Source organism: Apus apus, chromosome 3 (assembly GCF_020740795.1).
Source record: "Apus apus isolate bApuApu2 chromosome 3, bApuApu2.pri.cur, whole genome shotgun sequence".
Lineage (NCBI taxonomy): Eukaryota > Metazoa > Chordata > Aves > Apodiformes > Apodidae > Apus > Apus apus.
This window is the reverse complement of record NC_067284.1, coordinates 77,190,539-77,217,817: the sequence shown is the minus strand read 5'-3', so window position 1 is coordinate 77,217,817 and position 27,279 is coordinate 77,190,539. Positions and strand designations below refer to the sequence as shown.

Below are 27,279 nucleotides of genomic sequence, written 5' to 3'. Positions count from 1 at the left end.
TCCAACGTCATGAAGTTTTACAAGGGGAGAAATGCATCTTCCTTTCCAGAAAAGTGTGGTGGGGCTTTGAAAAGATAAAATGGGCTGGTTTTATAACAGAAAAACTTGTGCAGTGGCTGCCCTCTTCCAAAGCGATATCCAGACATCAGCGCAACTCAGCCTAAGAAACTGCACACAGGTTTCCATCCAGCTTTTGAGCAGCACTCCAGCCAGCTGACCCTACTGAAGCACTTTGCCCCATAGATCTGCACAGACATCGAAGTCTATTAGCACACACTACTGGGGGCCCGGAGCAGGCACAGAGGTGACTGGATGACAACTGCTGTTCACATTAGGTGGAATACAAGGTCTCCTGGTCCACTGGTGCGTTATATCTCTGTGTCACCTGCTCACTTGCCTGTCATTTCTCTGTGTGTTTGTGTAGTATCTGCACAACACTCAGCATGTTCTTACCCTGCCACTGCACAGCACTGACAGTGCCACTGAAGTCATGGCTGCAGCATGTGACCAAAGGCAATGCAAGGCACAGGACACAAGAGTAAGAAAGGTTTAAAACCTGTGGGGCAAGACCATGCTCCTGAAGGCAGCCCTGGGCCTTGCTTGGCAAGAGACCGAGCATCAGGCAGAGAGGGACCAGTGCCTGGGAACTGTAGTCTTTTGAACCGTGCTCATCCTTTATTTCCTCACAAGTGCCCCACTAATTCCCCACTGGTCACACGGAATCATGGACCCAACAGCCCTCAGAGATGAGTCAACCTCTAGGTGGGAATCCAGGGCTTGTTCTTAGGTTCAAGCTGTTATTTTAGTTTGTGGTGTTTGCTTCTCGTTACGGTAAGCTCCCAGGAATGTCAGCACCAAAATAGAACAGAATCACAAGGTTACCTGCTGAAGAATGAAGTAAACAACAGGGATATTCTTTCTCTCTGCTTGTCTCTGTTTCTTCTTCTTTTTTCTTTTTTTTTTTTCTTTCCCCTAAAAGGAGGCATTTTGAGTACCTGCACTAAACTCCAGGGTGGAGATTTCAGGTTTGGAGTTTAGGTGCATCCAGTCACATGAGGTGGTTTGGGCAGGCCCGGCCTAACCCACTTAGGAGACACATGCAGCCATGGGTCTGCAGCATGTGGAGATGCTGTTCCTGCCAGCCCAGCCATGCCAGGCAGGAAGGTGAAGGTCTGCCAGGTTTGGAGAGCACCAGTGACCTTGGCAGGCATCACCCTACCTCTGTCTGGTAACTGGGGCTGATGCTGAGGGATGATTTGGCAGTGCATAAGGGTCTTTTTGGGAAAAACCCAGATTAGGAAAGCCTGAGCGGTGACGCTGCTCTTGGTCCCTGCTACCAAGGGCTCATCCCAGAGGAGTGATGACCAGGAGAAGGTCTGGAGCTTCACCTGCAGCAGAGTGCCCCTGTCCCTCTCTTCGAGGCACAAACAAGCAAATACAGCCTCTGTCCAGAACCACACTGAGGTCTCCTGGGATACTGGAGCACAGTCCTAAAGGGATTCAGGAAAAAAAATAATCAGCGCCTGGCAGACCCTGGCAGCCAGAGAGAGGCCAGGAGTGAATCCCTGTTTCTAAGAAGGCAGCACAGATGGTGGGAAATATTTCAGCCGTGCAGTGGCAGCAGCACTAACCTGGCACTGGGGCTGCCAGGGTCTGGTTCCTTCCTCTCCCCCAGGCTCCCTGCGTGACCTTGAACACTGGGTTCGGGCAGAGCCAGCCTAGGTGCACCGACTGGAAAAAGCTCCACCTGCAGGAGGATAAGTGCATTAAGGACCAGAGGGAAGCTTGACTTGGGAACCCTATTAGCATGTGGAGAGACCAGCACCCTTCCTACAGCTGCAGCAGGATGCAGGAGGTCAGGGTAGAGCCACCACCTCTGCTGCTGGCTCTCTGTGTGACTTGGAAAAGACCTTGCTTGGTGCCAGTTTCAGCAAAGACACTTGGGAGGGAGGGTCACAGAGAAATCTGTGTGCCTTGGCTCTATCTGCAAATTAACAGTTTGGGCTGCCAGGCTGGGAATTGCATTACCCTCCCACTTTGCCTGTAGAATGCCTGGGGCAGCAGCAGGGACAAACAGCTGGAGTCCCTCAGAACACAAACCCTCGCATGGCCAAAGGGGACTCCTGGGGCAAAAAACACTTTCCAGCATTAGCTGCTCTCTTTGTTTCACACTTTTTCAAAAAGAAAGTCAATATACACATGACTGGCTATGGAAAACAACAACAACAACAAAACAACAACAACAACAACAAAACCCAACCAAACAAACAATAAAAAACCCAAACAGCCTTCTCACCATACTCAAATAGCCAGCATATAGCAAAAGTTAAAATGGTGGCTTTGGCTGCTGTTCCTGGCTGCCATGTGGTGGTTCTGTGGGATCACCCATATGGAGGATAGTTAAGATAAGCCAGCAGTTGTGGCCCTTTATCCCTGTCTGGCATCCTAACAAAATGATAAAAAACCCACAGTGGTTTCACTGGCCACCCAACGAGCAAGGCTCTGGGCTCCATGTTGACATATTATGACAAAATGGGGGAGACCCCAGGCATGAAGACCTGAGATGGGGGCTCTTTCTTTATCAGCAGGAAGGAACAAACAGGTGGGGCACTGCTGTGGGAAGATGTGCAGTGGGAATTGCCTGTCTGTTCTGAGGGCAGGGATGAAACAAAGGATGTAGAGAAAAGTGAATTAGAAAATAAAGTCCACAAATGCAGCCCTTGGCCTTTCCTGTTCCTAACCCCCTGCAGAGAAACCTGTGGGACATGTTTCCACTGTGCATCACACTAAAATTTTTGCTAGAGCTGGAAATAAACCTGCTGCTGGATAGAGTAGGGAGGGGGTCACTGGTGCTTGGTATGGGGTTGCCTGGTGCTGGATTCCTTTCCTCCACCTTCTTTTCCACATTTTGGAAAGAAGATGTCTGCTTAAAAATGGTGACAGTACTTGACTGGAGGCAACCGAAAAATGGAAGCAACTAACAGTACACAAGAGAATGATTAAATGGCCAAGGTTAGCAAGAGGAGCAGCAACCCCAGCAGACACTGCTTGCCCAAGCAACGGCCAGGCATGGGCAGGGTTATGGGTTTTTTTGCTAAATGTTGCAGGGACTTCTTGTGGGAGGGTGTGACGCATATCTCAGTGATGCTTATGGGCCCAAATCAGCCACTTTGCAACCCAGCATTTTTGTGCCTGCAATTATGCAGGAGGATGCAGATGACTCATGAGATACTGCAGGACACAATAGAGCAGATGTCCTGGCTGAGAGTGCTGCAGGGGAATGCAGCTACTGGCAAAAGTGAGACAGGAGATTTCAGTGTGACCCTGCTTTGAAAGGAGGAAGGTGTAGTTACATCTGGAAGGGCTGGGGACCTCACAGCTAGGCAAGGGAGGAAAGGAAAAGTTTGGCATGGGCTTCTGGGTCTGCTGAAGAAGCATGTCCGGTCACATCAGCAGACTCCTGGGCTGCTACAGCTGTGCAGTCATTGATGTCTGCTCAAACATGACACTGGGAATATGCACTGATGGGGGGAAAGGGCTCCATCACCTCTTCCTCCACAAATGTGACACTAAAGTGCTGGAGGAGGCAGCTGGTGGAATTGCAAGCTGTCATGTTACAGTCACAAACTATTTACAGGTAGCTGTGGGTCTCTTTGAGAGACATAGTGAATTCACACCTTTCATAAAGAAATGGCCCTTGCAAAAAAGGTACCTGTGAACTCTTGGCTGAACTCTGTGGAGAAACCCCATAAAAATGTTGTGGGTGATCCTGCATTGCTTTAGAGAGAAGCAAAATACCAGAGCAGATGGGGCAGGATGGTGAGGTGGTGTGTGTTGGGAAGATGGAGAGGAAACCATTGACAGTGACGGTGGGAATGAAGCAGCCTGTTGCTCTCTGAAGTAAATCCCAGTGCAGCACTGGGATGGAAGCAGAACAGAGATGCTCACACCCATTTTAACCATTTCCTCTCCCTTTTGGCTGAATAGCTGAGCTCACAAGATGCCACACAAGTCTCTCTGCAACAGGATACCCATGCATGTGACATGGAGAGATCTTGCTCCTCTTCTTCAACAGGCCATTCTCCTTTTGTGGTGTTTTGTTCCCTCAGTGGCAGGTGTGGGAAGGATTTCCAAGAAGCCACACAAGGAGGAGTGAGCAGGTGCTTGTACAACCCAAAATGAAGGGCTTCCAGAGTCCTCTGCCACAAGGTCTGGAGACTCCTTCCAGTTTTGCTTCATGAGAAAGAAACACTGCACTAAAACCTCTTCAGTGACTCTGTTCAACTGGTCCTTGACCTTCAGGATACTTGGGAATACATGCTGCTATGTGACTGGGGCTTCCTAGCTGGGAGGCAGCTTTGGTGGCTTCATACATTACAGAATCACAAAGTCACTGAATTTTTGGAGTTGGAAGGGACCTTAAAGATCACCGAGTTCCAACTCCCCTGCATGGGCAGGGACACCTTCCACTAGCACATGCTGCTCAGAGCCCTATCCAACCTGCCCCTGAACATCTCCAGTGATGGAGCCCCCAAAACATCTCTGGGCAGCCTGTTCCAGTGTCTCACCACCCTTACACTGAAGAATTTATGCCTGATCTCTAACATAAATCTCTCTTCTTTCAGCTTAAAACCATTACCCCTCGTCCTCTCACTGCAAGCCCCTTTAAAAAGTCCCTCCCCAGCTTTCCTGTAGGCCCCCTTCAGGTACTGGAAGGCCACTATGAGGTCCCCCCGGAGCCTTCTCTTCTTCAGGCTGAACAACCCCAACTCCCTTAGCCTGTCCTCATCAGAGAGGTGCTCCAGCCTTTGGATCATTTTCGTGGCCCTTCTCCGGACACGTTCCAACAGGTCCACATCTTTCTTGTGCTGGGGGCACCAGAGCTGGATGCAGTATTCTAGGTGAGGTCTCACCAAGGCAGAGTAGAGGGGCATTATCTGGTAGCATCTGTTTCCACACCCTTTCCTTCACAGATGGTGCTGCTGTAGGGATCCCAGGGTTCAAACATACATCCAGCTGCTGGATGCGCCTGTGCAAGGCCAGAGCAGCTTGAGCCAGGCAAAACAAAATGAGGACTCCTGTATTACAGTATATAAAAGCAAGAGATGTGTTTATGGAGGTCAGGAAGGGCTGGCTTAGAGCTTGAGATATTCTTCAGGGGGACAAAAGCCAGCTGCTACAGAAAGCAACCTCCATCTTGGTTTCCAGTTGCATGTCAAATGTAACAGCAACCACTAAACAATAGCTGATTATTCTCTTTGCACTAAGGGCCTCGAGACGTTGTATAAATGGATGCTCAAGTAAGTATTTACAGTAAAATCTGCCTGGGAAGCATTTTTTTTCCCTAAGCAGATGATATTTGGTCTATGTTGAAATTTTTCTTTCCTGTTTTAAGATCTAGTTCTTCCGTCTTTGGCAAGTCACTACATGATTTCCAGGTGGGCAGGAGATGGACACTTGATAGAGATACTCATTTTTAGGTCTAAAGTGGTTCTTATCATTGCCAAACACCTGAAGCTCCTCATAGTTTCCATTTTTATCCGAGTCTTGGACAACCTCAGCATAGCTTCAAGCTTTTGCCTGGAGCCTGGATTTAAAGGTCAAACAAAACCCTTTCAATAAGCTTGAGAATAAGCCTATGAAACACTAGATCTAATATTATAATTTTCCATATTTTCTTTATACACAAACCAGCTTTTTATTTACTTTGCAAGAGTGTTGCCCATTCAGAATGCCCTCCAAGATCCAGAGGAAAACAAGGTGCAGGTATTATTAGAGGAAAGCAAAGAGCACAGCTCTGTAAGCAGGCATCACGCTGAGCAGGAGGTTTTAAATAGTTTCCTCTGAGACAACTTTGGCTCCTTCTGTTACACAGTTTTACTCAAGTGTTCAACAAATTATCTCATGAAGGAAGCAAATATTGCAAGAATAATATATCTCATATGTCTTGCAGAGGCTGAAAACCATGACATGGAAAGAGCAGCCTCAGCTCCCTAAACAAGTTAAACAGAAAGGAAAGGCACAGAGAGGGAAATCCTCTCTGACTTTGTTATGGAAATGTGATACAGTTTGACATTTTAATTGTGATTCTCCCCTTATTATCTGGCACACGTTCATAGTGCCCAAGATGTTGTTTAGTGAATCCAGCTGCCTCCTCCGCTCCGTTTGAAGTCCAGTGACTCCACGTGATAGGGGAGTGTGAGAGTCGATGTGATTTGTGTATGAGGAAACATAAATATGTCACAGGAGTTTAGTCTTATAGGTCTGCAGAGTTTATACTCGCAAAATCTGTTGTGCCCTTGTTTACACACCCAGATTCAAAGGCCTGACACACCCTCGCTCTAAGCTCAAAACTTTCATCATTTCTGTCTTGTTTCTAATGAGTCCATTGCAAAGCATGTGGATGCTGTTTGACCACAGTTTAATATATCTAGGAAAATGTGCTCTCAAATGTTAAGAAGAGCTTTAATCAAAGTTGATTCTTTGTCATTAGCTGAGAGGAGCACACGCAAGGTTCTGCTGCCACATGTACAAACTCCTAGGCACGGGCCTCCCCATGTGCCAAAAACTTGTTTACACCAAAAAAAAAAATATGTAAGGCTTCCAGATATGTGAGCTTTTGCACACCCCTGAGTACAGACACCTGAGTACTGAGATGCAGCTGAACCTAAGTGCCGAAAAATGTGCCTGGTCATCTCGCAGCTAACTTCTGCCAGCCAGAATGCTGAGACAAATTTGTCTGTTTGGTGCTGTTGTTCACCTGAACTTCACCAGTGCTGCTAGCGACAGGGGAGACTCAGCATAAAATGGTCATGTGCTTTTCATGTAGCAGAGGAAAGGAAAATTTTACAATGGGGCATATTTACCAACAAGTCATAGGGAGCACAGGGATCTAACTTAAGGAGAGAGACTTATGGAAACATGTTATTAGAAGCAGGTGTCCTAGGGTCTGAGAGTCTCCTTTAAATCTCAGGTTGCAAAATCTGTGCAGTTGGAAATGAGAGATGATGGCTTCCCTTTGGACAGGAGGTTCTTTGATAGAAGCATCCATGTGAATAAAAAAAAAAAAAAAATCAGCCTAACTGACTTTTGGAGTTCAGCTGTCTCTCTGAAGGCACTAAGCTTGCACCGTGCCCTCCCTGGAGCTAGAAGATAAACCTGAGTTTTTAATTAATTTTGCTTTAATAAATTACCTAGCTAAGGCTACCATAAAAAGGCTTGGTGACCTTCCTAATCCCAGGTCCAGGCCTTTCTCCAGTACTGGGAGAGTACAGAAGAGCTTTGGAAGGACACACTTGAAAAGTCTATCTAGTGTTAAGACCTCTGTTAATGGAGCTTTACATAGAGGAGTCATCTGGGGAACATCCAGTGCTACATCAGAAATAAATGCATCGTCTCTAAATTGGGGGCTGAGCTGTTCAAGTTGTCATGCTTCTAACCTTTACTTCTGTAGGCCTGGTGAGTGGAATGGGGTGATAAGGATCCATAAGTGAGTCACAGTCTGAGGAAAAGGAATCAAAAGTAACATTCTGTTCTGGATGCTCGGATAGAAACCTTTACAATTAGTAAGACAATCACTATACATGGGAAGAGTCAGCTGATTGCAGAGCCAAATCACTGGAGCTTTGCCTTCTCAGCCACATAAAAAATAGCTCTTTGATACAGAACATTCCAAAATTACTTTTAAAATGTACCCAATTATTGAAGAGCCTCTTTAGAAAAAGCACAAAAAGGGGACTTTGATACTCAGCTCCTGATTAACAGGGGATGGTTCACATAATGGCCTTTCCTGCTCTGTTTCACAAGAAAGTAGGGTTCTTCTCAGAAGGAACCTAGGAATAATACAATTTGGGTGTAGTGCAACAACACCATATGATGATGTGGTTAGCAGGGGGGTTGAGTACACAGGCAGATTGTTCTTCTCATTACTTCTTTTACATTAACTCATCAGTTAGCTGCAAAGTGACATGACATGCAGCTACACGAATACAGGCTGCCAGTGTCACAGTAATTGCAGATTAATGCTGCAGAAATGGTATGTTTTCTGCTAGCAGCCACCATGTCCTAGTCACCAGTACATGGCAGCGCATTTCTCCACCCAGTAACCCACTGAGCTAGGGAGAGTTGTGGCAGGAGGTGGAGAGCAAGCAGGTGTGAGTAAAGTAACTCTTAGGAAGCATTTCAGAGGGGGTCACAAGGTTTTATCCCATCTGTGGTTGCTTAGTGAGTCACAGTAACCTCATTGCTCAGCTCTTAAGCATCATTTCTTAAGTCCAGAGTCTTGGCCTAAAAAGCTGTTCAGTGGCCAATGCCAGGCTAGAGACAGGGTTTTAGTGATAAGAGAACATAGAAATGAAGCCAATACTTATTTTTGTCTCTAACACATGCGCCTGACCCTGTAGAAGAGCTCTGTCAGGGCTTACTTGTCTTCATGCCCAGTGCCGGAATCATGTGAAAGTGGGAGGCTATTCGGGAACCCTTCGCATAGTGGAAGCTCTTCAGGAGGGCTTCCCTCTCCCCCGCTCTTTGTTTGAAGAAAGCAGCTCCCTGACATGCCCAGAACATGAACTCAGTTGGTACTTGAGCCAGTTAGAAGCCAGGTGGCTTATAAACCTCTCCTCTCCCAGCAGATACTTGCAGGAAATCACTCTTGTCCCAGGAGGAAGCTCAGGGAACTAACTGCAGGCAAAGCTGTGAATTAGCTGACCTGAGTGGAAATAGCCTCCATGCCTTAGATGGCCTCACATCTATTTCTATCAGCAGAAACATTGACTCCCCAGTCACTGAATCAGTTTGCTTGGGATTCAAAACAGGTAATTTGCTTTTCCCATTTCCTCGCTAGTTCTTTTGCTGTACTTGTGAGGCTCAGAAGTACAACTGACTGTAATGGCTTCATGAGCTCCAAGACATCAGCTGAGCCACAGTACCTTGCCATGCCCAGGCTCCTCAACAGTTAAATGCATTAAAGTGGCAGAGGTGAAACCTGCACCCTACACCTCATATTTGTGAGGTGCTCACGCACAGAATCCATTCCTCTGGCCCAGCTGACACATGGCAATCTCCAGTGACAGACCATATATCTGAGTCTCCAGAGCTGATTTAGGCTATTTCAGTGATTGATTTCTTCAGGGCAGAGGCAAACATTCTTTTGTGGTCCTTTTGTGGCCGGCAAAGATATTACCCAGTCCAGCTACCAGTCACTGCCTGCTGGGCTGATGGTTGGTCTGTGTAAGCTCTCCCTCATCTTCTTCAGTGCAAAACTTTTAGTGCAAACCAGTTTTAGCAGTAGGTTAAGCTAAAAAAGGTTAGTTTATCCTTTTGCAGCTGAGGGACACTGCTCCAGCAGAGCTGTGGGATGCCATATGAACTCCAGCAAAAACACAGGTACAAGTATGTGTTGAGTGCAAATGTCCTAAAATTTTTCCCAGTCACTTGCAAAGTGAGTGCACATCTTTTGTCTCAGTGGCCAAGATCACTTAGTCCACTGCACTGGGTGGGTCATTTACCTAAACCACATGATCCTGCTTGGTTATTCGATATGGGAGGTAAATGTACCCTGCATGCACTGGAAGCTGGCTTATGCAGCTGTGTTGGGAACTCTGCAGGAGAAGTGAGTTTCTGCAGACAGCTACTGATGTTGAATAGCTCTGCTCCTTTTCAGAGCCCACTAGTGAAACCCTTTAACCATCCCTTCCCACTCATTCCCTGCCTACCGTTACTAGCTCCGCTAACTCTCTCCCTCTCCTCCTGCCCTCATCTCTCCTTATCTGACCACCTAACCTCTCCAAAATTAGTAGTTCTATGTTTAGCATGTTCTGGCACACCGGGCACTCCTGTGGGTGCCGGGTCAGTCTCAAAGAGAGCCTACACATTTCCACTGCTATTGGAAAGAGGAGTGTATTCAAAACTGCTGACACCAGATCCCAGGGAGTGAACTAAACCAAGAGGCCAGGGTCTGTGAAATGTTCTTAATATAGCCAGAGCAAATAGCTCCCATCTTATATTACCGAAGTCCTGCAGTCATGTGTCCCGGCAGCCCCATGCCCCTGTCAGGCAGGAGGGCAAGAGCGTGAGGTCATTGCCAACAGCTCTGCTCCCGTGACGTCATCCCAGGAAAGCTGAGCAACTACTTGTTTTAGGTATGGGAAGTCAGAGGAAAGGGCAGGCAGAGGATTTAACCTTTCCTTTCTGCTTCCATATGATCCAAACATAGTTTTGGAGGTTATAGGGGGGTTCATTTTCCTCTCCTATCCTCCTTGGAGGCCACTGCAGCCGTATCACTGGCAGCTTTTTAGGAGTGCTGGACTGAGGCAGCTTTGCTCCAGCCTTACCAGAGTATCAAAGAGCCATCTACAGGTGATGGGAGATAAGGCGGCACAGCCCTACCTTCCCTTTCCCTGGTCAGCGGGAGGGCAAGCTGCTGTCCTGAGCCTATGGCCTTCCCCCCTGCATTACACCTCCTACCCAGGGCCACAGCCACCCCTCCTGCAGGGCATCTGCGTATTATAGGGATGGCTCAAACCTCTTCCAGCCCACGTTTGCCGACCTCAGGATGGGGAACGACCAGTTGATCTTGCTGGGATGCTGGCAGTCCAGAGTGGTGAACATCGAGAGAGCCAGAGGGAACGTGCCACTTGCAACCACCACAGCTGCGAGGGCCTCTTGGAGGTACTCTTTTAGTAGCCTTGCATGCCTTTCCAGAGAGGTAGTGGGGGACCAGACCCGTGTGGCCAGGAGACTGGATTTGGCAGAGCAAGAAAGGGACTCTCACACCTCAGTCACCAGCCTTCAGCTCGAGCTGGACTTGGGCCATGCTCCAGAGAGCCCTGCTCGCTGCTGCAATGTGCCTGCCTGTGGCAACCCAAGTGACCACCATGCCAAGGCACTGGAGGGAGTTGGGGGGCCCCTGGAGGAAATAAGATGGTTCTACACAGGCTGCTAAGGAGGGACAGCCTTGCATTGGAAAGAGAGGGCTCCAGATGGAGAGCAGTGTTTGCAACATGTTTAGAAAAAAACTGGGAATTTCTCCTAGTCAGAAGGGCTGGTATGAGTTGCTGTATCAGGCAGGAGAAGGTCTAAGATTAGAAGGTCACTTCCAATCAGTAGTCTTAGAAACCTTTCAGATAGGTCTATAAAGTTTTTATACAACTGTTTATTTCCCCCACAGCAAACATAACTGTTCTTTCTTTCTCCCCCTTGGGCATTTCTACACGGACTGATGCTCACAAGAGCCAGGAGGAGAACTCTGGACATAACTCAGTACCTAAAATATACTGATGCCAAGAAAGGCATCTGCTGCTTCTTCACCACAGATAGATGCCTATCTCCTTTTTTGTTTTGTTTTCCTTTCACTCGCTTGCCTCCAAAATCTCCTCCTTGTCTTCATTTCAACCCAGAACCTCCACCCGACCCCCACTGTCCCTCTTTCCTCTTCCATTTGTTTCCTACACGTTACTCTGACTGAACCCAGCTATGGCTTGTAAGTGCCGTAGCTCCCACAGGCTCTTTCTGACTGACACAGGACATACTTTTAAGAGTATGGACTTAGCCCTGGTGAGGTGAAAGAGCAGTAGTCAGCATGTATGAGCTGTGCAGCATAATAGAAAACACAGCTTTTAATTAAAACTGGTATTTCAGGACCTCTGCTGGTGGCAGCCCTGCTGAAATATGACATCGCTGAAGCCCTGCAGAATGTAGTGTGACCCCATCTCCAGGAGCTGCAGATCTCTATGTCAGGGCCAGTACTTGGAGTGATATGAAGCACTCTGTGAAATGCCTGAATACCCAGCTTGGGCTGAGAGCACTCCCATAGCAGGATGGTAACTGCTTTGTAGCCTGGACCTGTGTGGGAAAATGCTGGTGACAGCCATTGAGCTGTTTTGCACCATGTTTCCAAGAACATCCATTTAAAATTACGTGAAATTCAAACACTGTGGGATTGTATCCCTGTTGTCACCTACATAAGTGGGACTAGACCCCAGGAGGCTGGGAGCAAGGTCTTCCAACACCTACCCTGTTTATTTGACGTAGAACAGATCCTGTTCTTACAACTTGCTCTGCCAGTATTTAATTTAATTTCTTCCTTTAATTTATTGCACCTGCTGCTGCTGCCTCTCCAAAGGGCTCTCCATGAGGACTGCTCTGTGTCTCTCCCAGCAGGTCGCAGGGCACTGGTTCTCCATTCACCCCGCAGCCCATTGTAGGCAGGGAGGGAAGCCCAAGGATTACAGCCCCTGCCCCAGGCACAGACAAGCCTCTGCTGTCACCTCATTACCCTACTGCCTCCCAGTGACACCTGGGCCAAGTCACTTGAGCCTTGATCTGCAAGGGCAAAGACAACTGCCTAGATCTTGGTGTCTTAACAGCACTGCCTCATTTCACAAGGTGCTGCAGCAGAAGCAGATGTCCTACAGATGAGTTGCAGGACCAGGATGGTATCTAGGAGAGAGAAAGCAGCAGCAGGCTGGGCTCATTACAAATAATTATCTTAAAATGGAAGCAGTGCTACCCACCTGTCCCTGGATACCCTACCTCCCTGGCACAAGTGCAAAGAGCACAGGGGACCTCAGCTAGCTCAGTTCAGCTCCTACATGCCCAGTGCTCTTGTACAAGACAAAAGTCTAGCTCTCAGAGAGTTGTGCTAGCTTGACACAGCATTTCTCATTTCTCTCTGTCCCTCTTAAACCAGACCGTGACCTGTGTCCAGAACTGGGTATCTCACAACCCAAAGTTACAATGCTACCTCCTCCTAAATTTTCAAGCAAAAGGATAGCTGCTCCATGGGTGGGCTGTGAGCTCAAGAGAAGATATTTTCCACCAAATGTGAATTAGCCCTCTCAAGGTGCATCTGCCAGAGGCCAATCCTTGCCCTAGCATTTGAACTTCATAGCAAATCAGAGGGAGAAGAAAAAACAGGGTTTAGGATAGAAGAAAATACAGTTTATCCGGCACACCTGAGAGCTGGTGCCCAGAGCTATAGTAAATCTGATAAACAGTACTTTTTCTGAAGTTTATATTAGGATGGGTTATGGGGAACAGCCCCATAGTTTGGACCCAGCAAAACCTTTACCTACCAGCAGAGGAAACCAACAGCTGAGAAGAGCTACCAGCAATTCTCTTGACCTTCCCTCACTTGCACTGTGCTGAGTCTTCCCAGTGCCAGGCCCTGGGGTGGGAGCATGGCCCTCCAGTTGGGAAGAGGAGCCAGAGGTGAGCAAAGCCATTTTCCCTCTGTAGGGTGCCTTGGAGGGCTGGCAAGGAAAAGGAAGGAGCACCAAGTCCTCAGGCCCCTGCTGGCTGCTGACTCAACATGGGACTGAGGTTTCAAGGTAGGAGCTGAAGCTCCTGTTTGAATTTGCTGAGGAATAAGGTTTTCTGCAGCTCTGGAGGTGGGGACACCAATCAGCTTTACAGGCATGTAATAGAGGGAAGAGCAGGAGACTGCCATTTAGCCCCAGAAGACTTCTGGACTGGAGGGCATTGAGACCTTCCCCTGGCTGTGTAAGGAAGAGGGCTGCAGATTATGGGGTACTAACCATCTTCCCACTCTTGCCTTTGCTGAGGCCCATTTGAGGAGAACCATCTCCAGAGGAAGAAGAGGAGCTGCACCTAACATTGTCCCTCGGGACCTGTCCTGCAGGAGATGCACAGGGGTACTCAGACTTTCAGCAGAGCTCAGCAAGAAGATTAGGAGAAACCTTCCCTGAGAGACTCTTGTCCCTTTTATCCACAGGTCTAAACCTTTCACACACCAGCAAGTGTGGAGTTAAGACTGCAGCTGAGGTGAAATCCAAACATTTGCAAGTGTGGGAATTCCCAAGGAGAGCAACCAAACTACCTTTGCTCTGCCTGGGCAGCAGTACTTTTACACAGCCTGCAGCCGAGTCTGCCTTGGCCAGCTGCAACAAAGAGTTTAATCTTATCACTGACCATAAAATCTCAAATTCCTCTTAGCAGAATTGCTGATGGGGATGGTAGTGCCAAGCCTGGCTTCATCGCAGTCTTGCACAGTCAACAGGGGGGCAGAAATGCTATATCACAGATTCCTGAATCACAGATTTCTGTATCAACCCTGACTCTATGCAAGGAGAACAAGCCCGTCGGCAACTCAGCACCTCACAGGTTGGAGTGTGAGCTGAAACATTTTTTCCCCTCTGTCACTTAGAGGTAGGATTTTTATGTTACTGAATTTAAGCAGGTATAATGCTTCCTGCAGGCTCATCTAAAGTGCTGCTGAGGCACTCGGGCCTGGCAGTGGGTGTGCTTGGCCACAGGTGGGTCCCACAGCTCCTCAGCACAACTTGGCGTAAAGGGCAAGAACGGACCAGGTCCCTGAAGACAGGAGCTCCTGGAAAAGCCATGCTTCACCCTGCAAGGTGCATTGAGCTCAGGAGGGCAGTGTACACCTGTGGGAATTTCTTGGTGATACCCTTTTGGTGCTAAGAAAGCATTGCGTCAAGTGCTCCTCCCCCACCTGGGCTAACTTCCACACGTATGCAGGTGCTGGAACTGGGGAGCAACGTGTGAGCTCAGGTCTCAGAAATGGGGCTAGGACTTGGGTTACACCTCAGTTGCTCATTTTATTGTTATTTTTGAGGAAAAAGGTGTGGAGGTAAGCTTCTTTGTTTCCCAGATTCTGTAGCTTGGAGCTGTGAGACCTGTCCCGCAGATTCTTGGACCTCTACTTGCACCACAGTAACCATGACTGGCTCCTCTCCAGCTTCCATGTCCTTTCATTTGGCCCTTTCTAACCCCAGGCCCCCTATATGAACAGGCCTTGTAAAGGCAAGATAATCTTCCCCGGGCTGCACTCAGCTGTTCCTCCCTCATACACCTGCCACCACCATCATCTTCCTTTCTGCTGTCCCAGGTTCATCCCATCATCCCCCTACTTGTTGATTCTTAAGGTATTTATCTATCCTCTGCCATGATCCCATCAGCTATATGTCCAGCCCTTTCATGCTTTCAGAAGACACAACGATCTCTGTATTCCCCTTGCCTCTCCCATAAGGTGCATGTGTTCTCTCAGCCCATTCACCCACACATGATTCCCTCCCTGTGCAAATGAATGTTTTTACACATACACTTCTCATGCAGGCCTATGAGACAAAGTCTGAGCTCTGCTCCAGCTCACTCTGGTCACTAGTGGAGGTGTCTCACCCAAGAGCAAATGACTCCTCTCACAACCCACAGGGAAGATCCCCAGGATACCCAAGGACAAAGCACCCACATGCCAGAGACCTGGAGTGACCATACAATGCAGGCACACTTGGACGTCCTCTAAGAACTGGTCTGTAAGCAGTGCTCCCAGCTCTCCAAGGTCTCACTCCTGATGCTGATAGGAAGTCACCCTGCTTATACAGGGGAGGCTGGTGGAAATACTTGGCATGCACTTCAACCGTTGATAAGGCTGGACTATCTGCCAATACACACTGCGCCTCTCCCTCTGTCTGACTTGGAGTGGTCTACAGTTCTCATCACCATCATATGTCAACACCTGTGCCTTCTGGCTCCTTCCCCTTGCCTCACCCTTTGGATTAGTCTTGGATTGGAGCTGCTGGGCACAGGAGTTGGCCAAGACCCCAGTGGCCAGGACCTGCAATATCTGGCTGCCTTGGGAACGGAATTATGGAGTGTATCACAGACGCATACAGTACTGCTTGCAACTGCATTCAGACATGTGGCTTCGCTTGCAGAAGTGTACATCTAACCCTCGTCTTGTGCAGAGGAGATAACAGGTGTCCTTCCTCCCATTATTCCAGGCTTGGAGGTGACAAAGAACCTCCCTAATTAGGGGCTACAGAGATGACGCTTCCATGGAGAACAAATTTTATTTATGAGCCAGATTAGGAGGCATTAATTGCTTTCTCTCCTGGTTTCTGCTCAGAAAGGTACAGTAATCACAGGAACATTTTTTACATTGTTGACATAGCTTCCCAGCCCTCCTGCTGAGAAACAGGGACTCTTGCATACTTCAAAAGGGCTTAAAGGCTCGGGTTGTGCCACCACAGTAGTAGTGCCGATCTAGGACTGGGGTGGGGGGAATTTGCATTAGAAGGATTAAATACCAGGGCTATTGTGGAATTTTAAACTGATGTTTTCCGGCTGACCACAGGCCCAGAGCTTGTGTGTGGCATGTTTGAGCCTCAAAAGTGCTCTTGATCCTCTGATCTTTTATTTCATAACATTTCTCTCCACTCCCTCCCCTCAAATGTATTTTGCTTTTCTTTTGGCTGTTGAGCAGACACACATTAGCAAAAGGAACATGTTGGGTTGACAGTACTGAGAGCAATCTGAAGCTCAGGAAAGCTTTCTTTGCATATTTTGGAAACACTGGCAGTCTGGGTTACTCTTGTAGTATTGGGCCCCAGAACAACAACGAAGTTAAGACAAGATCCGTTCTGACCCAAGTGTCCTGTGAAGCTTTGCCACAGTCCTGCTTGTGGTTCATATAAAACCCTCCTGGCTTTCATAGCATGATGCTAAATGAGGCGTTTCTTGCAGCTACATAATGAGGTCTCCGCTGAGAAAAACCATTTCCAAAACATCAGTCCATGATATTCCTGGCACTTCTCAAGTACCTCGCTCAGCAGGAGCCTCTCACACAACTGGATCAGTCATGTTACTGTGCCAGCCTGCCATCCTGTTGTCATTAGACACGGGCTCACGCTGCACACAGATTTCCTGCCATGGTAGCAAATGGCTTCTTATCTGGTCCTGCAGCTGACTCTGGGTTAGCTCTCAGAGTAGCCACCCCCCTGCATGGAATTGTGTAAAAAAAATGTGATTCTTGGCAGAGAAAGATGTCTGGAGTTTGGGGTTTGTCGTTGCTCTGCACAGAGGTGAACACCCAGCCTCCCTGCACTAGCCTTTCAACGTGCAGCATCCTGAAGTCGTACGTGGCTTGCCTTGGCTTGTCTTTAAGGCAGACACTGGAAGCTGGAAAGGACCACTCTTGGCCCTTAGTGTGCAGTGCTGTGGCTCAGCGTCTGGGCAGGATCTGGGAGGGAGGCATGTGCCCCTGCAGACTGGGAGCACTGGGAGAGTCACACTATTTCTTCCCACCATGTCTCAGAAAGCAAGTACCCCTGCACAGGGATGCTGTGACAGCTCTACAAAAACAGGGGCCCACAGCCTTCTCCCAAGTTCCCTTTAAACCTGACAGCCTCGCCAAAGCACAGGTTCACAGGGCACAGGCACCTGTTGTAAGCAGAACTAGTCTCTTTTCTCTGTGATATGGCCCTTTATGGCTGAAGGCCCCTTTCAGTGCCATCTAAAATTGCCGAGGATCTAATATGCAAATATATCTGCTCCTGTCCTTTCTAAAATCATCCTTGCTGGTGTTTCTAGTAGTTATTATAATTCAGTGAGGACTATGCAACTCATCAAAGCTAGCATTTTCCCTTAGTCTGATGCAGCAAAGAAAGAGAAACCATGAAAAGTCTTGGACTGGTTACATGGCGAGGCAGCAAAGGGGTATTCAACTTTTTCCCTGCTACCAGGACTAAGCTTTACAGCTCATTCCCTGCAGGGTAGTTTCCCCAAAGCAATGGTTGTACCACAGACAGCTATCCCTTCACCACACCTCCTCACACATCCCAGGACGACTCCTCTGTGGGAAGCTGAGAATGCTGTCATGGAAGCAGCAGTAACTAGAGGCTTTAAGAGCAGGTGTGCTCTCATCTGCATTTGACAGATGCCTGCTATTTATATAGCACGAGAGGTATACTTGACACTGGACAAACAGCAAGCAAGACCAGTCTCCTTCCCCAAGGAACTTTCCATGCAGATTATGCAGATACCACCAGGCAAGGCAGGATCAGGCATGAAGGAGGGAGCCAATCATGCCACAGAGGAGGATGGTGATGAAAGGAGACGCAAAAGGTGCAAGCCATTTAGAGGAATTGGAAGGAGATGATTTGACGAAGGGAAGAGAAGCTGTTTTCCATTCATGGGAAAACAAAACAGAAAGAGGCAGCAGGGTGTCTGGAATACCAGAAAGTAACAAGCAGACATACCAGCTTAGAGCTTAAAACCAGCACAGCTCCTGCCCTGGCCACCATATCTTTACTTGTGCAATAAGGCTGTAGGAAGCTGGGAGTGAGCAGTCCTAGAGACAGAGTAGAAGGACCTGCCACTAATTGGCCTTTTGCAACATGCACTGATGTGCAATATGTTCTGGATGTGCAGCATGAAAGGTTGAGCTGGAGCTGGTGAAGTACAGGCATGGCAAGACCCTCACTGGGATGCCTATATAGACCTATACAGTCCTGTATACCTGGGACCACTTTGTCTTATAGCAGTGTTGATCAGACCCCTGTGTTATCCCTCCATCCAGGGAGGGAGGCAGGAAAGTACCAATGATAGTACAAGGAAGGCACAAATTCATCACTACCACCTCACAGGAGAGACAACCCATAATCCAGCCTGCTTCACTCTCGTGGCTGCAAACTGTAAGGAGAAGAGCTGCTGACAAAAAGGGGTCCTTAAAATCAATAGGTAACCCTATGGCTTATTGAATCATAGTGCCTGGATTCAATATCCTGCTGGAACAAGGGTAAGTCTCCATTTGATGGTGTACTTAGTCAGATGCCTTTTTGGAATCCTGCACTGACCACATCAGACCATGCAGTTCCTCTCCTTCTTGCCAGAGTGTACTTACACGTTGGCTGCTTCAATAGTTGAGGTGGCACTTTTATTTTAGGCAGTTCTTTTCACTGGCTTCTGCAACCTTCTGAAACCATTTAGAGTTGTTTTTTTCCCCCCGGGCTGAAATTTCTCACGCTCATGCTCAGCCGCAGGTGATGAAAGTTTGATGATAATCTGCTGTTGCCGGTGTCTCGACTCAACAAAGTGGTGATTTGGGGCTGGAACAACTGGAACTTCCTGATGGACTGATTGGAGGAGGCACCGAACAAATTGCAACTCTTTATTTACTCCACATAGTCTAATGGGCAGATTCCTGGGAGTCTCCACCACCACCTCAGGTCCCAGTCAGTGCCAAGTCCTGAACACCCTCCCTGCTTTAGTCCATGGTGCCTGCTAATCCCACACTCATGAGGTCTTGCTATATAGCTCATACTCATGCAGGTTGCCTCATTTAAGAGACATTAGCAAAGTAGTTGATATTATTAATGAGAAGCCAAATTGAACAGGGCCTGCAGGCTTAGAAAGCCAAGTTATTGCAAGGTCATGCTGCTTTTTTTTTTCCTTTGGCATAAACCTTGCTAATATATAGCCCCTGATTTTGCAGAGAGCCCATCCTTTTCCCAGTGTGCCCCCTTTGACTTCTAACACAGAGTACACAGAGCTTTGCTTTCAAGTCCTGCAGGACAAATGAGCCTATTCAGAGGATTAAGTGCTGCCCAGTGTGTTCTCCAGAGCTGGCTTGACTACAGCACAAGACCTGGGTCTCTTGATCTCAGCTGGCCTCCCCTGGGTGTGTGGAAGTGAGCTACCTCTGTATAGGCTTCTGCTCTCCTTTGTTCCATTTTTTTTTAGGGTCCCTTCACCACACCTTTTCCACTTCCCTCCATGTGCTAGTCCCAAGAGACCCCTTCGACACAACCTTCCCCTCCTTGCAGCTAAGCCCCTTGGCAACATGATCCCAGCTGGGTACTTCATCTCTGTATGCTGGTAGCTCAAGATCACTCAAGGGTGACATCTGAGCCCACATCCTACCTTAGGTGGCCCCTGTATGCCCTGCAACTGTTGGAAAGAGCCCCGCTGGAGAGAGCTCCATGAAAGGCAACACCGGGCAGTGGTAGGGAATTTTTCATCTCGTTTCACCCTGTGAAGAGCCCAGCTGAGCAGACACCTCAACCAGCATGTCTGTGAAGGGAGGGAGGAGGAGATTAAAAGCCTTGAGCCCCTTGAAAGTCATGAAATAGTCTGAAAGCAAAAGCATCTGGCATTGGCCAAATGCTAAGGGGGCATGGAAGAGAAAAGTGTCCAAAACCAAGCTAAAGCCAGAGGAAAGCCAGAGCCCATCTATGCTCCCCTTAGCCCCTCTTGGCACCCTCCACCACCTGGAGTACCCGCGGCCGGGCCTGCTGGGAAGGAAGCTGGCTTTGCAAAGGGCAGGCTATTAACTTTGAATCAAAAGGAGCATTCAGGCGGCCAGCAGGTCTGGCAGGAGGGAGGGCTGGGGGGAGCATGGCGCCCCGGCCTCCTCTGCTCTTGGAGGCCAGCTGGTTCAGCTGGAGAAAGGGGAAATAAAACGTCTCCAGTGTCAGCCAGTGAGGCTTGCTTTCCCTTTATAGTAGCCCTGATGGCTGAGTGAGAGACACTGCAGGGAGAGCTGGGTTAGAGGGGCGAGGGGGGCCAAATGCTGGCCTGCAAAGTCAATAGTAATTTAACACCCTGCTGACATTTTTGGTTGGCAACAGGATAGATATTTAAATCATAACCTTCTCTCTCCCATACCCCTCCTCCTCCTCCTCACCAAAAATAAATAAATAAACCCATCAGCCCCTGTTTTGGCCTGCCAAGAACTTGGAGCATTTGCTGTGCGCTCCCTGAGCCTCACGCCGAGCACCATCAGCTGAGTCTTTCCCTGACATCAGGGATGCTTGCTGCCCTCCAGCTTTCGGAGGGGTGCTGAGGACCAGGTGCTGGCAGGGCCGGCCTGGCAGCTGGCTGGGACCCCGGCGTGTGTCCCAGCGTTGCTGTGCAACAGGAGGCACAAGGCTGAGCGCGGCGGTGCATACGTGCTGCTTCGCCCATGCGACAGCCAGCTCATGCCAGCCCCTCTGACCCCTGGCACGGGCCCCAGCTGAGCTGGTCACCTCTCAGGCTCCTGCCTGCCTGCTCTCTGCTGGCTACAGAACCATTGCCACTCAGCCCCTCAAGCCTACAAATTTCTTTTTGTGAACTTGTTCAGAGGCTGGGAGAAATGAAACTCATTGCAGAGCCGTCTCCTGCTTAGTGGGAATTGCCCCCAAACACCCAAATCTCATGTTCTCTCTCCCCATGCCACTGTGGAGGACAGAGGATCAGCTCCAGCATCTCTCTTACTCCCTTTCTCTTGAAGGAGTGCCTTCTCCTTGCATGTGGTGCTGCAAGACTGCTCCTTCCCCAGGGGGCTTCTCTGTCAGACTTCACAGCTTTGGTTTCTGTTTGCACCCTCTGTCCATGGGTCCTAATCCAGATGCAATGAATTCAGTGGAAAAGCATCCATCAGCTGCAAGGCCCATTGAATATGCCTGATATAAATTAGAATCTAATTTGTCTAGTCTTATTATTCACATATGAGTCCTGGGAATGAGACTCTCGGTAAATGGGAATTTTTCTCCCTCCCTGCACCTGGATTTTGGTGGTTTCGCTCAAAATAATTAGCTTGGCTTGCACTTTCATGGCTGCAGCCCCTGCCTGCTGCCACTGGGATGGATGTGGCAGAGAAAAGGGATGACCCCCAGGTAAGCAGCAGGAAAAAAGATGCCAACAGGGTTGTCAGCAAGGAGCCTTTGTTAACATCTCTCTCAAGGCCTATGCCTGCTTTCACACAGCTGGCAGGGACTGAGGTACTGCTATCCCTTGGAGTGTGCAAGCCATTTGTGTGAAAAGCTGAGAAAGAAAGAGAGGTGCAGCCAAAGAGCTAAATGACACCCAATAGAACAATGAGATCAGCTCTTTCCACTCTCCTTTGCATATCAACATGGCTGATGGAGAGCTCAGGGCAGGAGTGCAAGTCCAAGAGACTTAAATGAAGGCTGTAGTACAAAAAAATGCCTGAAGACAAAACTGTTGCCAAATGCAGGTGCTGACTGTGAATATTAGGGCTAAAGCTACTGCTTTAGAGTAGCTGAGATCTGATTGCCTCCCTTATAGTGCAGCAGCAGGAGAGCTGCTTAGTGCAGCCCAGCCTTTCTCATGTTGGTGCCTAAATGTAAGCTCCAAAATATGTGTGGAGCAGCCCTTTTCAGAAGTTCAGTGTGTCTGGATTAATAACGTCAGATGTCCTCAGAGCTATTGAAAATGCATTCCAGCTGCCAAACTCTGGGGTTTGGAGCCAAACTTGAGGTGAGGAAGATGGAATAGTTTGGTTTCATTTGTTAGTAAGTCCTCCAGTTCATATCCAGTGGAGAAAAGGGACTAGCAAAATTTAGGATGGCTACAGCGGAAGACAATAGAGGCAGAAAATTGGTCTGTTAACAGATTTCCACTCATTCTTTTTGTAAGCCCATAAATAAATATCTCTCTAATGTCACAGTTTGTTTTTATTCTTTCTGGAAATACTTCTCCCATTATTTTTGCCTCATCCCTTGTCTCTCTTTGTAATCCCTCTAGTACATTCTTTTCTTAAAGGAAATCTAAACTGAAGAAAGGTCATGCTCTGTGGCCCAGCAGCAAGACATTCAAAACACCTCTGTTAGGGCCTAGAATAGAATGAGTTATGGCATTGGACTAGGGATTGTGTCACTGATTGAATGGTAACAGGAATGGCTACAGGACTGTGCTTCTTTTTGTCCATCAGACATGCCTTCTTTTCAGGAATGGTGGACATGGAAGGTGAAAGAGTTCCTTTAAATCTTAGGATAAAGAGTCCCAGCAAATGCTTTTCTTCTCAGTGATCATTTAAAACTGAGAAGTCTTTTCTTCCTGTATCACGTTTGTACAACTCTTGGTTTATGTTCTCCTCCATGAAAGGCCAGGGGAATGTTTCGAGATGCTGACCTTCATATACCATGGGGATCCACCTTACAGCCTGAACAGCCCCCAGATGCTGCTAAGTGGACAAAGCCATATGAAACAGTGGCTCTGAGAGAAGGTAGACTGTGGGTGTTCAGGGCCATACGCAGGTGAGTGCCACTCCCAGATCAGCTGATGATCCCACCTGTTCACATCAGAGAGAGCCTCTCGCTCCTTCTGCCGTACTGGGGCAAGCACCACACATCAGCATTGCCCTTATGAACTAAAATCAGCTCAGGATCTTTGCCTGCAGATTCCAGAAAATAAATTCCAATCCTTGCTTCCCTCCTTCCAGCTCCCTCCTTGTAAACAACACTTCCCCAGGGCTAGCAGGATGGCAGACTTCCCAAGGGAGTTGTGGTGGCAGGGGCATCGCCAACATCTGGAGACAACCTCCTCCAGGGCAGAGGTTTGATGCCAGCCTTCTCATGAAAACCCGGAGACATGAGCAAAGGAACTGACCAGCCTGTCTAGGGACCAGGCTGCTTCTCTCAAGTCCCTTCTGCTTCCATAAACTAAGCTGAGCAATGTTGTGCAAGGACTCCAGTGGGCTGGCTCTTACAAGATACCATCATGGTGCTCTCCAGGTATGTCTCCTCAACAGAAATGTATCATTTCACCAAAACACAATGAAATGAGTTTGTACATCTCAGGACTCCAATCCTCTCAGTCCTGGCTGGTCAATGTACCAAATATTCTGTTGTATTTGAACTCTTTACAGAAGAGATCCTCATGGCAGAAGACCCTTGTGGGAGTCCACAGTGGCATTCTGAAATTGGTATTTTCTGACTTGTTCTCATGTGAACACACTCCCAGATGAGAGAGTGACACAAAATCAATTTCTCAGATCAATACCTGTGCTGATGTATTTCCTGGTGACAGGCCAGATGGCCAATTGAATGTAAACAAAGTCTGAACAAAGTCTGGGCAGAGACAGAGGTTCCAGATGGGAACTAGAAGTTCAGAGCTCATCAGAGCCATCTCCGTGCACACATTACAGGCACCAACCAAACACTAATAAATGATTAACAAGGCTATTGTGCATTAGCCTCAAGCTTTTGGTTCCTTCTCATTATTTCTGAATAATTTAAAAAAAAAAAAAAAAAAAGCAGATGATAGGGAATTATTCTGCATTTGGAGAAAGTAATTATATATGCAGCTCTCTGTGAATCTCATTCAATCCTGAGAACCCTGTTTTCTCCCTCCCTGAATGCCTTAGGACACAGATCACTCCTTCCAGCTGAAGGCTGCCCAAAGGCAGCTCTCTTCAGAGTCCAAAAAACTTTAGCATCCAACTTTTCCATCAGGGCCTACAGAGTAATGCAGCAAACCCTTCCTTCTGTGTTCTCAGAGTCCTCAGTTCCTCATACAATGGGAAAGAGAGATGAGACCTGGGGATGGAAGTTTTTGCTCATAATGAAGAGCTGAAACAAGGAAATCACTTTGGCTTATTGTCTCCTTCAAACCCTCCTCCTGCATTTCCACTTTCCCTTCAATTCCTGTATCTTTCACCTGTGAGTAATCTGGACATCCACCTGCCACTTCCATTTTCCATGCCTGCAGTGCTGCAGCACTACAGTATCAGAGATAGTCCTTCTTTCTTGGGTGCTGCCCACTCTTTTCATCTTGCAGTCCCACTTCAAGCCTTGTAACAGCCTAAAGGGGAGGAAGGTTCATCCCCTGGAGAGCCTCCATCTGTTTTGTCAGGCACCAGCCTTAGCTTTCAATAATGGCCTAACAGTGATGGGACTCTGACATCCAGCTTCATCCAGATATAGCAGAAGTGGGAAGAAGCATCTGGAGCTGCAATTGGTCTTACCCTTTCTGTTACAACTAATGTCTTCACAGCCTCCCCCTTGAACATAGGCATCTAAATCTAGAGAAGAGCACTGGTCAGGCCCCCAGGAGGAATAATGATGAGGGCACCAGAGGGGACTGTCCCTTGGGTTCTCAGCAGAGCACAGCAGCTCTGCACCAGACAATTTCAGTCTCATTCCCTGACCTTCAGTTCCCTCATTCAATAATCTTATTCATTACACAACAGCAGGATTAGACAGTGCCTGCTGGTTGGCACACTGTGATGGGCATTAATACCTGCTGGCACAGAAGAAGGCACATGCCAGTACTCCTGTGTGCTAATGAAAAGGCACCATTTCCACTTCCATTGCAGCACACACTGGGGTTTCTTGAGAGTCAGCAGTGATCTTTGAGTCCAGGAGAACATGTGGTGGTGTCAGTTCTCCTTCATGGATGCAGGAGTCCTGCTGCTTAGGGCAACAGCTACCATCAGAGAGATGAATGAGATCAAACTGGACTCCCACTGAATCAGTGTTGGGCCAAGGCTCATCAGCACTGTGGACCTCAAGTGGCACATTGCCTTCAAGCACACTGGCATTATTTTGGCATCCCTTGGGGAATGGAGTGAAGACCTGCACCAGGACAGCCTGGGTGGTGCAGTTGCTACTTTTGGGTTCTCAGTGAGAGTCTGTCTTTAGAATTCCTCCCTTTGCCATCTTCCAAGTTCTGCAGGAGCTTCTTTGTACAAAAAAAAAACAACAACAAAAAAAAACAACAACAAACAAACAAAAAACCACAAACCCCGCTGAGACAGTTAATGTGCATCCCTCTAGAAACTCTTCCATCACCATGATTCCTTCTGGGAACTATGTCATCCTGCTGAACTGTGGAAAAGTGATGGGACTGGTGAGCTGAGAGAAGTGGGAGAAAGGAGGGGATGAATTTCCCTGGCACACTCGTCGTATATAGCCCTGATGTAATGCACCCACCCAGAGAACTTCTAGGACTAACCTCCAGGCAGAGCGGTGAATAATGTTTGACTTGAAGGGAAGACAGAAGGAAGGAGCTGTCATAGAAGTGTTGAACAAGCTACAAAAGAGAGATATCCTGAAGCCTCAGTTCTACAACCCACCAACAAGAAGACATCCCAGAACACTGCATGTGACCTTACTGCCATCAGATTACCTAGAACTCACTGTCTCAGGGTGCTATGTTGCTAAGCAAGATATGTTTTTAAGAAGTAGGTAGTATTTATTATGGTCTCCAAATGTTATGTTGGAATAATAACTATTTAAAACATGTCAAGCTTCCAAAAGATAAATGTGGCTTATTGCTTCTGATAAACTGATTTCAAGGCCATGGGGTTGAGAAGGAATTTGCCCTTAAGCTTGCTTAGTCCAGAACCAACCACTGCAGAGTATCGTGCAGGACTTCTCTGGAAGAACTGATAATAATCACATTTGGACTCAGAATGGACAACAGAGCTATGGAGCCATTAGGCTGATTCAGATGTCTGCTATGACCAGAATGGACAGCATCTGTTCACCTGATCTGTGAATATTTACTTTTCTGACCTAGCTGTGATATATGAGAATATAAAACCTTTGAAAGAGTGGGGTACTTATTACAGAAAAGGGTATGACAGGGATTCATGGAGGGCATGGAGGGATTAATATCCTGCAGGTGACAGATCTGATGCTGTATGGCAAGATGAATTTAAAGCATCCTGGTGCTGCTGCAGTTAGGTGTGCCAGACAGGTGTGCCCTTGTGAGTAGGACCATCCTTTCACACATACCTGGTGATGACCTCCTATGCCCAGAAAGTTTGAGGGCATGAGGAATTCCTTCCCAGCTCTTTGGGTATGGGAACTGTGTTTCAGTTTCACACATGCAGCTCTGCAATTCAGGCCCTGCAAACAATAGTTTGGCCACTCCAAGAGCAGCAAGCATGAAAGAGATGTGACTGAAACAGCTCTGTTCCCAAATGCCAATTCTCTAACAGGAGGTCAACCAGCATCTCTGCATAGTGTCCAGGAAAGTGGTTTTGGCAGCCTCTCTGTAGATGTTTCCATTTCAGGAGAAACTGCTGGTAGATTTGGGACAGACAGCGTGCAGACCACAGCTGCGTGCAGCCAAAAGCACAACAATCCCTCTTTGCCAGAGATGTCCCTCCAGAGTACTTGATCTTGACTTTGTATTTGCTCTATTGCATTATTCTGGAGTGTCAGCCCCTTTCATGCCCCTCTGCCTCAGCAGCTCTTTATTGCCAAGCCTTGACACACCTCCTCTCTGCCAACACTTCTTTGCTTTCATGGTCTTTCCCCCCACAAAAGGACTCCTCTTTCTCCTTTGCTTCAGGCTCATATGTCCACTAGAAAGGACCCTAATCTGAGTGTTTGCTAATAGAGGCACAGTGAATATCGGAAACTGGTTTGCAAAAAGCCCTGCTACAAACCTGCATGAGACAAACATACATTTTCTGGGACAGACACCATTCCATCCTACCTCTCAAAGAGCTCCCCCAGCACAAAGCCTTCGTGTACAGCTCAGCTGCAGTTAACAAACAGGAACTATGAACTGAGTCTACAAGGGATGAAACTATGAAACTGACCTTACTGGAATAAGTTCATTCACCTTTGCAATTATCTGGTGACAGACTTCACCTCGGGCTGAATAAATATAGTAGCTAAGTTTCCAGAGCTCTAGTTACTATTTCATAAATGGTGCTCAGTTGTGACTTGGCCCAGCTTCAAACAGGAATGGGTAAGTTAGCTCCGATTGATTTGTTCTTTA

The 27,279-nt window shown here is 47.9% G+C and overlaps 1 long non-coding RNA gene across 1 annotated transcript; it reads right to left on the bottom strand.

Moving 5' to 3' along the window:
- Positions 1-655: 655 nt before the first annotated feature.
- On the bottom strand, positions 656-27,039 carry LOC127383190 (uncharacterized). Its single transcript, XR_007889124.1, has 3 exons — positions 26,992-27,039; positions 1,632-1,747; positions 656-1,490 (listed from the first exon to the last, which is right to left on the bottom strand). It is a non-coding gene; the product is annotated as an uncharacterized LOC127383190 (long non-coding RNA).
- Between the last annotated feature and the right edge of the window lie 240 nt (positions 27,040-27,279).